The sequence below is a fragment of the Triturus cristatus genome, chromosome 8, assembly GCF_964204655.1.
Source record: "Triturus cristatus chromosome 8, aTriCri1.1, whole genome shotgun sequence".
Taxonomy (NCBI): domain Eukaryota; kingdom Metazoa; phylum Chordata; class Amphibia; order Caudata; family Salamandridae; genus Triturus; species Triturus cristatus.
The window spans coordinates 1,158,633,198-1,158,647,316 of NC_140591.1; the positions used below are offsets into that span (position 1 = coordinate 1,158,633,198).

The following is a 14,119-nucleotide window of genomic DNA, read 5'->3' on the forward strand; positions in this document are numbered from 1 at the left end:
TGTGTGATACTCTCGTTAAAGGATGGGAGGATATGGATTTGGATTCGGTTCCTCAGGGTCTGTTAGATATTCAGGCTGATTTTGATAAGGGTCTCATTGTGGGTTCTAAGGTGGAGGACGCTGTAAAGACACTTGTTTCCTTTAGAACCTTATTTACCTCACAGACTTTTCTAGATTCCGATCCCTCAGTTAGGTTGACACTGAAAAATTACCCAATGAGAGAGGTTCCTCCGGTATGGAGAGAAGAGGTTCCAGGAGCAGGTAATATTCCAGTTATTCCTGCCCACTTCCAGCGTATATGGGTACATGTCCCCTGGAAAAGATCTGAGGTTTTGGCTCTTAAACAGTCTTTACCGGATCCTCATAAGAACCCTACAGGTTATTATAAAGAATTGTCACAGACCGTTGATGCCTGTATCATGAATTTAGCAGACATTGGCATGTTGATGGGGAATGTAGTTCCACAAGCATTATGGGCTAAAATTCGTAAAGAGAATCATGCCCAAGAATTAGGTGGAGATTGGGATGCTATCATTGCCGCAGATAGAAACCAAGTGGGTGGTGCGAAGCCTGACGCTCTGATTTCAGAACTCCCTGGTAGGATTATTACATTAATGAAAACGATGATGCCTGCCTTGAGAGTTAACTGGGATAAACTAACCGCGTGTAAACAGAAGAAAGATGAGAGTGTCTCCGATTTCTGCACTCGTTTCGAAGAGACATTCATTGATCACAGTGGTCAGGATATGACTACGGAGGGTGGACAGAGATTATTTGTGGATAAGTTCGTATTCAATCTGCTTCCCGAGCTGTCACACAAGTTGAAAGACTCCGAAAGTTCATGGGCTGTTTCTTCTTCAGCCCAGATATTGGCTACTGCTCAATATTATGAAAATAGAGATAAAGAAGAAAAAGATAAGCAAGAGAAAAAGACTAAAGAATTTAAAACTAAGGTTCTCTTGCAACAGGCTTATCCACCTCGTTATGCTCAGCCTCAGTTTCAACAGCCTCCGCAGTTTCAGAGGGTGTATCAAAAACCTGAGCCATATATTCTGCGACCTTTGTTAGGACCTAATCAATGTGCCTATTGTAGAGAGGAAGGTCATTTTAAGAATAGTTGTCCGGTTTTAGTGCAACGTAATGGCACACCATCTGCTTCACAAGGTCGTGCTGGCCTCCAGTCAGCAAACAGAGGTAGAGGTCGAGGTATGTTGACTCAAGAACAGCGTTCCCTTCCTCCTCCTAATTCTGTGAACTACTTTGATCAGCAAAACGTTCGGTCTACACAGTACTACAATGAGGATTGTTATGTTGAAAGCGATAATGGAGGTCTTCATGCTAACTAGGACAGCCATGGACAAAGTAAGGGAGTTGTGTCGATTCCAGTAGATCAGAATGGACCATATGGTAATGTCACTACAATGGGTGTTTCAGAGCCATTTCTTTTAGATACTGGTGCGATGAGAAGTTCTACCATTCATTCAAAACTCCCTGGGGCACCTTTGTCTGGCTTAACGAATGTATCTGTAGGTTTTTCTGGCACCCCAGTTCGTAATCCGGTCTCTGGCCCTTTGCCTTTTTCAATTGGCCCTTCTCTTAACGAATGGTTGTGGTGAGAATCTATTGGGCTTGGATCTATTGAAAAGATTGCATGCAACGATATCTTGTTCTCCTTCTGGTGTATATCTCACTTTAGGACAGAAACTGACTTCTCTAATGTACTTGTCGAAAGATCAGTTCCCACCTGAACTGCTCTCTCTTCCTACAACGCTTTGGGCTACGGGTCCAAATGATGTTGGTTGTCTTGAGATCCCACCGTATGTTGTTACTCTCAAGCCCAATGCTGAATTGCCACGCGTTCCTCAATATAGAATTTCCCCTGAAGGTGAAAAGGCGCTTTTGGAAATCATTCATGATTTGATCCAGAAGGGAGTGGCTGAGGAAACGAGAGGAAACATATGTAATAGCCCTAGTCTTCCCGTTCTTAAACACACTGATCCTTCTCAGCCTCCTGTTTATCGTTTTGTGATTGATCTTCGGGAGGTAAACAAAATTGTTGTACGACGGTTCCCAGTTGTCCCAGATATCACTGCACTGTTGACGATGATACCTTCCACAGCGGTTTGGTTTTCTGTTATCGATCTGAAAAATGCTTTCTTTAGTATTCCCATTGCCGAAGAAAGTATAGATGTTTTTGGCTTCTCTCTTGGAGGCCGAAGCTTCCGGTTTAAGCGCGCACCTCAGGGCTATTGTGAAAGTCCTTCTATTTATAGTCAAGCTTTGAAATGTCATCTTGATGCTTTTTCTTTGCCGTCTGGTGCTGCTCTTATTCAGAACATGGACGACTTGTTGATCGCTGCTGATTCAGAGGAAATATGTAAGAATGTGACGGTTGCATTGTTGCGACACTTGTCCGATCTTAATCATAAGGTTTCACCTTCCAAGCTACAATATGTTCGTCGAGAGGTTACCTACTTGGGTCATATCTTGTCAAAGGAGGGAAGACGGTTAACCCCAGAACGTATCCAAGCTATTGCGCAAATGTCTGTGCCAACCACACAAAGAGAGGTACGTGCCTTTCTGGGCATTACTTCCTATTGTAGGCAGTGGATCCCTAACTTCTCTCTGTTGGCCAAACCTTTGTTGGCACTTACTTTGAAAGATAAACCTCAGCCCCTTCCGTGGACTGACGAATGTCAGAGGAGTTTTACTGACTTACGCGCTGCTCTGTGTTCTGCTCCTGTACTAGGTACTCCTGATTATAGTAAACCTTTTACGCTATATGTTCATGAAAAAGAAGGTTGTGCGTTGTCAGTTTTAACGCAGCGATTTGGAGACAAACAGCGGCCATGTGCCTATTTCTTGGCTACGTTAGATCCAGTAGCTAAAGCATTGCCTAGCTGTCTTAAAGCGACAGCAGCAGCAGCAATTTCCATTCGCCAGTCGGCTGGAGTGGTGCTGGATAGTACTCTCATTGTTATGGTGCCACATGCAGTAGATACTTTATTAAACAGAACAAAAACGCAGCATCTTACGAGTGCTCGTTTAACTGGATACGAGCTGACACTTTTGGCTAGTCACGTGCACATCAAACGATGTAACACTTTAAATCCAGCTACTTTGTTGCCTCTTCTAGAAGAGAAAGGTGTTCAGGAGCAATATGATTGTTTCTTCCGTACTGAGGAAGAGACAAAAGGTAGAATTGACTTGACAGATACGCCATTAGTGAATCCGGATGGAACGCTGTGGGTAGATGGTTCTTGTTTTAAGCTACCTAATGGAGAGACAACTTCAGCCTATTCGGTTACTATCTTGCATACATTCGTGGAAACAGCACGCATCAGACATAACTCAGCTCAGGCAGCTGAACTGATAGCCTTAACTAGAGCGTGTGTGTTATCCAAAGGAAAAAGAGTGAACGTGTATACCGATAGTCAGTATGCTTTTGGTGTGGCGTTCAATTTCGGACGTCTGTGGAAAGAAAGGGGATTCCTTACTTCCCATGGGACTAAAATACAACATGGTCAGTTGGTGACTGACCTTCTTGAGTCACTTGCTTTACCTACCCAGATAGCAATTGTGAAGTGTAGTGCGCACAAAAAGATTACTGACGATATTGGTCATGGAAATGCATTTGCGGACAAGGTAGCTAAAAAGACAGCCAGAGATGCTACAAGTCGCATGTATGTTTCGGGCCCTGCAAATTGGGTCAGGGAAAGAGGAATGTACGAAGACACAGTAGAAAGTGTGAAATCAATTCAAGAAGAGGTTACAGAGAAATAGTTGAGTAAGTGGAAAGAAAGTACAGGAATGTTAGATGAGATGGGTTGTTGGGTGGAATTGTCCGAGCACCAACGTTGGCTGTTACCAGACGCCTATGTACTACCTGTAGTTACTATGGTGCATGGTCCAGCTCACCTAAGTGCAAAGGGAATATGCAAGCTTTTGGCTCCAGTATGGCAGAATGAGGGAATACCGAAATGTGCAGAAAATGTAGTAAAACATTGTATCATTTGCTTAATGTACAATCCGGGAAAGGGAATCCCAACTCCAGCAGGTCACTTTGCTCCTCCAACCTATCCATTTGAGGTGTTGCAAATCGATTACATTCACATGGAACGATGCAACAATCTCAAATATGTTCTAGTGGTGGTATGTGCCTTTTCACCATGGACAGAGGCTTACCCCCTGAAAGACAATACTGCTTTATCTACAGCCAAAGCACTTCTAAAAGAGTTTTTCCCTAGATTCGGTTTGCCGCGCATTGTCTGGAGTGACAATGGGAGTGAATTTGTGGGCCAGATCATGCAAAAAGTTTCTGCGGGTCTTGGCATCAAGCAAAAGTTCCATGCGGCAAACCATCCACAGTCAGCGGGTCTAGTAGAGTGCTATAATGGCACTCTAAAGCTTAAACTGGCTAAAATACAAGCCAGGACAGGCCTTAGTTGGCCCGATGCCCTACCTTTGGCTCTTCTATCTACCAGAACGGCTGTGCATTCTCGTTTGGGACTTAGCCCTTATGAGGTTGTTTTCGGACGCCCAGCTAATGTATGAGGAGTCCCTCACCCTAAAAAGTACTTTGATATACCATACCCAATGTTGATTGATTACTTGCATGACCTCACAACTAAATTGCATATTCTTCATCAACAGGTTCAGAGCGCTTTGACCGATGCTTCCACAGACTCAGGTCATTCCATCCGACCAGGCGATTGGGTCTGCGTGAAGAATTTTCAAAGGACGAAGAATTTGGAGCCTCGCTGGGGAAAATCTCGTCAGGTGCTTCTCACAACCCGTACAGCAGTGAAAGTTGAAGGAAAGAAGAATTGGATTCACGGTGTACACTGCAAGAAGGTTCCTTTGCCTTTGCCCTTTGATCAGTGGGTCCGCAAGGGTATAAGAGACTCTGAAAGCGAGAAGGTTCCTCATTTTGTACCATTTAGTGATGCACATGTGAATGGAACATTGTCAGAGAAAGAAAGCGACGACATTCTCCAGGAATCTGTACCACCGCACCTTCGTCTGAATACCACAGATCCACGAACATTGTTTCAGGATCAGACTGTACCTGATAAGGCTTGTTATAATTTGAGACCTAGACCGAAGAAGAAAACTTGAAATTCTCTCTTCCATGTAGTTTCTATCCCGGTTGCAGGGTCACGGTAGGAGTCTTGGTTGTGACCTGAGTAGTGGCAATAGGTCTGCAGGACGTGCAGTGTCATAGGACGGCAGATAATCATAACCAAGTGATTGAGGAAGATTGCCATGAGCATCCACTTAGAAAATGGATACTACATTAGGAGACAGAGAGAGAAAAGAAAAAATGAAAAAGTACTGTAAAATAGTATATAGTCGTTGTGGTATAACCTTATGTATTTTCATATTATTGTGTATTTTAATTGGCGTGTATAGGTTGGATTGTTTATGCTATGCAGCAGAAAGTTGTCCCTTCTTCTATCACTGTGCCTTCTTATTCCACTATCTCTCCAAATCTTTTTCATACACTTCCTCAACATGAACTTGTAAGAAGAACCGAATATTACAATAACTCCTTTATCCAGTTATTACATTCAACACCAATTAGTGATTGATACAACTGACTGTTGGGTGTGTGGACTAATGCCCCATACCACAGAAAAAGGGATGCCATATTTAGTCCTTCCATTCTCTTATGAAGATTCTGCTTGGGCTTATTTTGTAATTTTCTCTAACGCCTATCAAAGCCGATTCAAACGACCTGTCAGTTCCTATATTGGTGGACCAGATTTCAGTCATAGTTCATTGATAAAGGGAATGGTAGCTATGGCTAAAATCATGGAAAATAGCAAAATTGCTGTCGATGAGAGAAAAGCATACACTAATTGGAATGTCACTCATTATATCACAAGCCTTAGTGATAAGGTTAAACAGGGCAAATCTCCACTAATTTGGACTGTACCTCATCAAGGCAATTTCTGTTTACAAATCAATGGTCAAACTACTAACCCCGAACAAAGTAAAAGCTTTTGTTCCCATACTTACATTCACTCCTCTCAGAATTCGCCGCCGTTAGTACCATCTCAGGGCACGTATTTCATCTGTCATGATAGAGCCTATACATGGTTACTGACTGGTTTTTCTGGAACCTGTTATATAGCTTTCCTTCTTCCCCCTACATATACTGCTTCTTCAAATTTTCATAAAAACAGATATGGCAGAGGAATTATTGATTCCAAAGACACAGCAGGTCAAGAGGGAGGAGACTTCCTAAAGGGATTTCTCCCTTTTTGGGGTGCTATGGCAAACAGTAGGAATATGAGGCAACTGGTTTGTGTCGTAGAGACTACCATAGACATCACTGTAGGAGCTTTAAGTAATATTACAGCGGAACTACAGGCGGATCGTCTTATGACTTTGCAGAACCGAGTGGCCCTAGATGTTATTCTTGCAGATCGTGGTGGAGTCTGCAAATTGATCAAATCAAGTTGCTATATTTATATACCTGATGACGCTCCGACAGTATACCAGGCCATCTCTAAATTACATGTAATCTCCGAGTCGATTCATCAGGACGAAGGAGATTGGTCGTTATTGGGTTGGTTTTGGGGACTACTGTCCAAATGGGGTTGGAAGGTATTAACATTCCTTGGAATGGTTTTGGCTATCATTTTCTCTTGTTGTCTCTGTATGCACTGTGGTCCCGCCATTTGTGATCTTTGTGCTACTATGTGCATCCCAAAACCCAAGTCACAGAGAACGGAGAATATCAAAATGATGTTGCAACAACAGCTTGATGACCTCATGACCATTGACATCGACTCAGATTAACATGAGTCTATATACTATTGCCTGAGTTCTGGCAAAAGGAGGGTCTGAGGAAATTCGATTTTCGATCTCGATCGTATTGACCCGCCATTTTATAAACCGCCGCCATTTTGTGTTGCCCTCACTCAGGCAGCACGACGGAGGAAGTCTTTTTCTGCTTTTCCTGCAATATTGTGTCAAATAGCCTTCTGCCTCTGTTTACGAAGCTGGTGTTAGAAACTGGCCGAGTACACTAATCCCTGTCTGGTTCTTCTAATCCCCGTCTCAACTATCTGTTGGTTCACACTATTCTCTCTTGACTTTATCTTATCTTCTGGCCTTCGCTGTCTTCTGCTCGTATTCTCTCGTTTCACAACTGTCCTCCAAAACACACAAACGTATCTCGCCACCTGCAAGTCAGCTACAGACACGTTAATACCTTAACCTGTGGGAGGGATGGCAAACACCGTTGGAGGAGAGGCTTCTTCGAGTTACTCAATATCTTTGTTTTTCAACCTTTCGTATTGGACATTTTCTGTCTTTAACCTTACCTTATTGGTCCTCCATGTAAGTTTTAGGTGTGTTCTGTGTTAATGTATATGTTACCTATGTACTATATAAGATTGTAGGCCACGGAGTGAAGTGGCAGTCTCCTGAGAACATACCGTGTGTACTTCTAGGACAACTGTACTAGCTGCAGCTAATAAAATCTGATCTTTTACGCCGACAGAGTGTCCCCGTGTCTCTGTTAGCTGAAGCAGGAGAACCCAGGAGATTAAGGCGTACCCTGCGCCGCCAGGCCCAAAAGGTTCTGGTTCTTCACCGGTTGACGAATCTTTGCGAAATTGTCCAAACTTTTGGCCAGCTCCGCTCCGCTCCTACCCTAAGTTTCGTGGTGATTCGTCAAGCGGGGGCCGAGAAAAAAGCTACTCCCGAACCGCTGAACGGAATGACACCAAATTTGGCAAAGAGGTAGTCCTCAGTTCAGACTCGTGCCTTTTGCATAAATGGTGTGAATCTGTTCAGTAGTTCCTGAGAAAATTAGGGTAAAAAAGTTAGTGATATCTATGGCCGGGGAGGATCCGCGCACCCTACCCGCACCGTAAGCGCACCCTCCCCGAACCGAGCGCGCACCCTCCCGATTGCGTGCTGAATGCTAATTGGCTGTCGAGTGTCTGTCTACATTCGAAAGCAGGAACTGTTGGGGGCCATTTTCTGCCTCGGTAGAAGCGAGGCTGAAGAAGCAAGGGGAATAAGTGTGTAAAACATATGAAGGGGCAGAGTGGAAATACTCTGACCCTCTAGAGGTGCTTAGGGGGTCCCAGAAGGACCCCCTGGGGCCCCCTTTTTAAAAAAATGCGAAATGCACGCAGGGTGCGCGCATCCTATCGCGTTGGGTGCACGGATTCTCTAGTGTTGGGTGCGCGGATCCAAGGAAAAAGAATTGAAATTTTTGGGAGATAACGATCAAGCTTAAGTGTTTTGTTCTTGAGTGGCTCTAAAAAGAGCTGTTGTGTTCATTGAGAGTTTTTGGTACTTATAACTAAGTACCTATACAGAGTCTAAAGTTGTTGAGGAAGACTCTGTTTCCTTCATCAGTAAAGTGTACTCCATCTCTCCTATACATCTCTTGCATATGAAAGCGCAGATTGTTATTGTAAATTGACCCCATTCTATAGTCTCGGAGAAAAATAGAAACAGATTTATTCACATGTTTCCTAGCTTTCTCAATTTGTGGACAAAAATGATCGGACAAGTTCCATTTCTGCCTTTGGCATATCTTAGAATACACAAAGGCAGTTTTGGGGAAAAGTGAAATCAGTTCTGCAAAGGTGTCCTTCATAAGGATTTCCAGACCTACCCCAGTCAAAGTGCCTAGGTCATTGCCACCACAGTGCACTATTATGAGGTCAGGGTGTTGGATATGCATGAAGGATTTCACCAATGCCATCAATTGGTGCCAATTTAACCCTCTCAGCCCAATCCGTTTCCAAAACTTCGTCCATTTAATGTCTACATTTGGCAAACCTAGGGCTTTGTGAATGCCTTTGTTTTCTGCATACCTTTGGCTCCAGAAAATATAGCTGTGTCCCACAATCCACACTCTAAGCATCTTGAAAGGAGGTCTGGATGCACTCAGATGGTCTCTGTAAATGAAATGGCAGTTTGGAAAGTAAGATTTTCTAAAATGGTGGCTAAGATGCAGTTTTGAAAAAAGACATGAAATCATTGGTTGTTTGACAACCTTCTACACTGAAAGGTAGGGTGCATGTTTCTGTTTTTTAAACGCATGATTCTTATTGGTTAACAAAAACTGATTGTAAGGAACATTATATATGATAAGCTGATATGTTGAAAAGTCAAGCACACTTGCTGTCTTGATTAGCAACATTGTGTGCTGAACTTGTGACCTGTGTGCTCAGTACAGCGTTCCATGATCTGTTTCTATGGTAACGGGCAGAAGGCAGATTGGGGGAAGGGTTCCAATTTATGTCATTTGGAAAGGGTTGAAATTTTTAACCAATAGAAATGTGTGTTTGCTTTTGAATTTATGTGGGAAGGAATGTGATTTGATGTTTACATGTATATGTGTGGGAAATTAGAGGGAAACTTTGCCATTCTTTGGTTCTGCTGACAGGTGCACAGTGCAGAGATTCTGTATAAGAAAGTTTGGTGTGTGACTGATATCTGGTGTGTGACTGATATACTTCTTAATCTACAAAACAACTTGAAAGGTGAGTTATTTAATTGTGAGGGGATGTATGTAGACTATTTTGATTTTAATCAGACTAATGTATTTCTCCTGCTAAAGTGTAGGGAGTACTTTTTTTCTCTACAATCTTGTTGACAGTGTGTGTGCATGTAGTAACCATTCTGTGATAAGCATTTGTGTTTTTCATGTGTTTGCAGACAGATAACTGTGCTGTTTTTATATTTTGGTAGAATTAGAAACCAGTCATTGTTTATGAATTTGTGAAATGAGTTATGTTTCTACACTAAAATGTAGTACTCCTTCTAGATGAAGAAATGTGTTTTGGTACAGTGCATGGGATAGTGTTGTTTGTCCAGAATCACACAGTGAGTCTGTGTGCATTTGGGAACCACTGTGAGAGAAGCATTTGGTAACATCATGTATTTGCTGACAGATAACTGTTTTAAAACTTGTCATGTTGTCAAGTTTTAGTAGCATTAGAAGCCAGTCTTTGCTTATGCATTGATAAAATGATTCATGCTTTGACACTAATGTGCTGTACTTTAATATGTAGATTGGGTGTAGTCTCCTTACCCCTTGCACAGTAGTGAATGAGTTTTGGTAAGCTGCTAAGGATAGTGTTGCTTGTCTAGAATCACACTGTGAGTCTGTGTGCATTTGGGAACCACTGTGACAGAAGCATTTGGTAACATTGTGTATTTGCTGACAGATAACTGTTTTAAAACCTGTCTTGTTGTCAAGTTTTAGTAGCATTAGAAGGCATTTTTTGCTTATGCTTTGATTAAATGAGTCAGGCTTTGACACAAAAATGCAGTCCTGAAATATGTAGATTGTGTGCAGTTCCCTCACCACTTCCACTGTAATAAATGAGTTTTGGTAAACTCCTATGGATAGTGGTGCTTGTCTAGAATCACACTGTGAGTGTGTGTGCATTTGGGAACCACTGTGAGAGAAGCATTTGGTAACATCGTGTATTTGCTGAGAGATAACTGTTTTAAAACCTGTCTTGTTGTCAAGTTTTAGTAGTATTAGAAGGCAGTTTTTGCTTATACTTTGATTAAATGAGTCAGGCTTTGACACAAAAGTGCAGTCCTGAAATATGTAGATTGTGTGCAGTTTCCTTACCACTTCCACTGTAGTGAATGAGTTTTGGTAAACTCCTAGGGATAGTGGTGCTTGTCTAGAATCACACTGTGAGTGTGTGTGCATTTGGGAACCACTGTGAGAGAAGCATTTGGTAACATCGTGTATTTGCTGACAGATAACTCTTTTAAAACCTGTCATGTTGCCAAGTTTTAGAAGCATTAGAAGCCAGTCTTTGCTTATGCATTGATAAAATGAGTCATGCTTTGACACTAATGTGCTGTACTTTAATATGTAGATTGTGTGTAGCCTCCTTACCCCTTGCACAGTAGTGAATGAGTTTTGGTAAGCTGCTAGGGATAGTGTTGCTTGTCTAGAATCACACTGTGAGTCTGTGTGCATTTGGGAACCACTGTGAGAGAAGCATTTGGTAACATCGTGTATTTGCTGAGAGATAACTGTTTTAAAACCTGTCTTGTTGTCAAGTTTTAGTAGCATTAGAAGGCAGTTTTTGTTTATCGTTTGATTAAATGAGTCAGGCTTTGACACAAAAGTGCAGTCCTGAAATATGTAGATTGTGTGCAGTTCCCTTACCACTTCCACTGTAGTGAATGAGTTTTGGTAAACTCCTAGGGATAGTGGTTGTTGTCTAGAATCCCACTGTGAGTCTGTGTGCATTTGGGAACCACTGTGAGAGAAGCATTTGGTAACATCGTGTATTTTCTGACAGATAACTGTTTTAAAACCTGTCATGTTGTCAAGTTTTAGTAGCATTAGAAGCCAGTCTTTGCTTATACATTGATAAAATGAGTCAGGCTTTGACACTAAAGTGCAGTACTTAAATATGTAGATTGTGTGCAGTACCCTTACCTCTTCTAGACTAGTGAATGAGTTTTGGTAAACTCCTAGGATAGTGTTGCTTGTCTAAAATCACACTGTGAGCCTGTGTGCATTTGGGTAAGGATTGTGAGAGAAGTATTTGGTAACATCGTGTATTTGCTGACAGATAACTGTTTTAAAACCGGTCATGTTGTCAAGTGTTAGTAGCATTAGAAGGTAGTCTTTGCTTATGCATTGATAAAATGAGTCAGGGTTTGACACTAAAGTGCAGTACCATGTACTATTCTCTTCACTGCGCCAGAACTGAAAATTTAAAAGTTTTACCCAGGCACTGTCCTAGCAGTAGTCTGATGATTTAGTCAGTTTCCAAGTACTCATGTTGTGAACCATACATTACCACATAGACTGCTTCAAATGTCTATGCAGTATGCATGCAGTCTTCTAACATACTATACACTTGTCTTTCACACCTTCAATTCCCTAGTCAGTATCCATCCAGTCCAGAAAACATCCTGTCACTCCCTTTGCACTCCTCTAGTGACCCATTCAGTACCAAGTACTAATCCATTCACTGTGCCAAAAGCCAACCGCTTATAAATTCACCCAGCCACTCTCCTTGCTGTACTCTAATCATTCAGTCAGTACCCAAGTACTCATGCAGTGAGCCAGGCCTTAGCAGATGGACTGCTTCAAATGCCTATCCACTATGTCTGTAGTCCTCTTAACCACCTACACAGTTGTCTTCCACACCTTCAATTCCCCAGTCAGTATTCATACACTTCTAGCAAACACCCTGTTAGTCACCCAGTGTGTCTCCTTATAGTACTGTAATCATTCAGTCAGTTAGCATGTAGTCTTTTAGTGAGGTAGGCTTTAGGGCATGAACTGCTTCAAAGTAGTATGCACTATGCATGTAGTGTTTTAACCACTTGTGGTTCAGGGCTATAGTTTCTTAGTCAGTTTTTATATAAAATGTGTTTGTACAGTAATGGAATAGAATTAATTTTTAAAGTTATTAATATACATTTATTTGTGATTCTTTTTTACAAATACTGTTTTTCAATGTTAAAATAGAGAAATCATGGCAGAAAAAAAAGAAAAAGAAAAGAAACTCAGAAAGGCGCAGGAGCAGGAGTGTTTCTCATCCGTTTGCACTCTTCTCGTGCAAGATTGTTCGGATTAAGAGTCCTTAGGTGCTTCATCATACTTGCCGTGCCGCACGAGTATTTCTTGTTAGGATCCCCTCGCGACAGAACTCTTTTGCAAATCTTGCACGTGACCAAGGTGGCATTGGTCTTTGTTTGCCCCTCGGGAAAAGTAAAAAATGTTCACACCACTGAAGAAAAACGTTGTGGGCGTGGTGCCTCCTCCAAAAATTAATCTTTAGATTCGCTGAATATTTTAAAGCGGCAACATTTACAGTTTTTGTAAGTTAAACTTATAAAATTGTGTTAGCCATAAGCATTTTATATATGTGTGATTTGTATATTGTGGTAATTTACTGAGAATAGCATGTTGTTGTTTTTTTAACAATCTTTCTGATTGTTTTTTTTTTTGCCCGCTGTTAAGTGATGAGTACGATTGAAATCACTATTTCTAGTGAAATTCAATATATTCTGAGAACAGCAAAAAAGGCAAACAAATTACTTTGTGGAAATTATGCTGTGTTGTAAAAAATGTCTTATTACATGTTATAATATTTTTTTCTTTTCTTTGACAGATCCAAATTTTAAAATAAGCAATTTATATGAATTTAGATTGCAATGAAAATCTGAAAAAAATGTATACCATTTTTTATTCCTATTACTGTGAAGGTAAGTTTAACTAAGTCTCAATATGCAGAATGAGGAGGTCTGCAAGAAGCTACAAAGTTGAAACACGTTTTTAAAAACACTCTGTTTATACCTATGTAGTTTTGAAATCTGACCATAATCAGATATCATGTGACCTGCAAAAAAAGAGATTTGAGGGGTTCATAATATTTCCCATTGTACCTATTGAAGGACCGCAATCATTTCAATCATTCTTCTTTGAACATCTTTGCAGACAAAACTCTGTGCTTACCTTCTATCATTCGCAAGGAATTTTAAAACCGGAAATATGTCACTTTTTGTAACATGGTTATTGTGCAAGACACTCTTTCATATTTACAAAGAGAGGAAAAGGCACTCTGTGCACTTTTTATACTCCATGTGAATACAACCTCATTATGCACACCACTTTGCGTTGAAAGGGTGTTCTATAAGTGTTGTTGTGCATGATTGCACTGAATACTCATAGAACAAGACACATGTCTAGATTTATCAGAAATCATAAATCTCGATATGTCTGTGAATGCTGCACCATTCTAAAATTGGTGTAGGAAAGCACAACAAGGAGTATTGTTTTCATTTCTCCACATTTTTATATCTTCAATGCATGCTGAAATGTTCAGCATATATTGAAGGAGAAAAATGCATTTTCTCATTGTTTTTGTGCTGGAAGGTGTGTCTTCCTGCAGAAAAACAAACAGCATATGACACAGATATCCTTGCACTATGGTGCAAGGGTGCCTGTGTCACCACATGGCTACAGTTTAAGCAGCCGTGCAGAGAGAAGCATAGATTTGCAACATATTTATGTACATATATTGCATCCCTGTGCTTCGGAAGTACTACATCGCACTGAAGTTAAAGAGGTTACTGTGTGATGCTGCAGCAC

General features: G+C 41.2%; 1 protein-coding gene across 1 annotated transcript in view; it reads left to right on the forward strand.

Moving 5' to 3' along the window:
- The window catches only part of LOC146805536 (lysozyme g-like), a 220,662-nt gene that overhangs the window by 128,763 nt on the left and 77,780 nt on the right, over positions 1–14,119 (forward strand). The window lies entirely within an intron of this gene.